Consider the following 1,539-nt stretch of genomic DNA (forward strand, 5'->3'; position numbering starts at 1 on the left):
GGGCCCCCGCTGGCCTGCCCCTCCGCCTCATTGGCTGCCCCCAGCGCCCGTCACCACACCGCTGCTCCAGGTGGGGCCGACGTGCGGGCGCCCTTCGAGTTCGTCGCAGCCACACCCTTCCCTTTTGCGGCTGGGTTGAAATGAGACTATTGTTCATGCCTTTTCCAACAACAACAGATGTCTCCAGGAGAGTGTTGGCTAAGGGGCAAAGGAAGGAGTCTGAGACCCCCTGAGACCCTGGACGACTGCACTCTTGCTGCCTGGGCATCATCAGGCAAGGCCCGTCCTGCTTGCCTCAAGGGTTCCCCCAGCCCGCCCCTTGGTCTCTCCACTCCAAGTGCAGGCAGTGGAAGCGGGCAGAAAAGGCACTCCCTGCAGCAGGTGGTTAGCCCAGGCAGAGAAGTTCCTTCTTAACCTACGCCCCCTGTGTGCAGGAGTGTAGTCCTCCGGGGTCTCAGGGGGTCTTTGACTCCTTACCTTTTGGGGAGCAGGGTCCCTATGTCTCCAGCATCCTACAAGCCAATCAGCATGAAAGGGGAGTGTGTTAGCCACTGAGAAGAGTCTTCTAACATGCTTCCTTATCCTTTCCTGCTGATTGGAGCCAATCAGAGTGAAAGGAGGTGAGCCAGCCACTGAGAGGACTCTTTTCAGTAGCTAACACTCCTCTTTCGTGCTTATTGGCTCCGAGGGACATCTGTTGTTGTGGGAAAAGGCATTCACAAGGAGCTCATTCTCAACCCAGCAGCAAAAAAAGAGGGGTGGTGGCTGTGACTATCATGAAGGGATTTGCCGCTACACTACTGCCTCTGCCTGCCCCAGAAGCACTTAGCCAGGGCTGGAAAGGAGTCCTCTAAAACCCCTAGCTAGCTGTCTCTGGCTGGGAGTCTCTTGGCCGGCTTCTCAGCAGCAGTGGCAGTTACAGGCCACAGAAAGGAACCGAGGAAACTGCTTCATACCGAGCCTGACCGTTGCTCCATCTGGCTCAGTCATGTCCACACTGACTGGCAGCCGCTCTCAGCCAGGGGTCTTTCCCAACTCTATCTGGAGATGCTGAGGATTGAACCTGGGACCTTCTTCACCGAAAGCGTGTGCTCTATCACTGAGCTACAGCCCTTCCCTTAAAGTAAAGACATTCTCTCTGCACATGCTCAGAGGCACTTTTGGCTTACATTCTTCGGTGAATCGCTGGCATGGCAAATATACGATGGGGTGACTCCTCTCTCTCAAATTAAACTATTCTTGAAGATGAGCAACTCGTGAGATCCTCCTGCTGTTATCTGTTTGGAATATGTGGGCAACAAACGGCAGCAGAGCAAATAAGGGTGTTGGGTGGCATTGGTGGCAGAGAGAACAGGATCGTCCCAGAAGACGGGGGTGGGGGTGGGGGCGGTGGGGGGAGAGAAGCAAAGACAGTCTGCCTGCTGGACACGTTTGACAGTGTTTGGCAGATGTGGGCCTGCAGGCTTTTGAGCACGAGCTGGAAATGCCGGTTTCTTTCTCCAAAATGGAAGCTGGGACTCACGGTTCTGCAACAAACTC

Source organism: Rhineura floridana, chromosome 15 (genome assembly GCF_030035675.1).
Source record: "Rhineura floridana isolate rRhiFlo1 chromosome 15, rRhiFlo1.hap2, whole genome shotgun sequence".
In the NCBI taxonomy this organism is placed as follows: domain Eukaryota; kingdom Metazoa; phylum Chordata; class Lepidosauria; order Squamata; family Rhineuridae; genus Rhineura; species Rhineura floridana.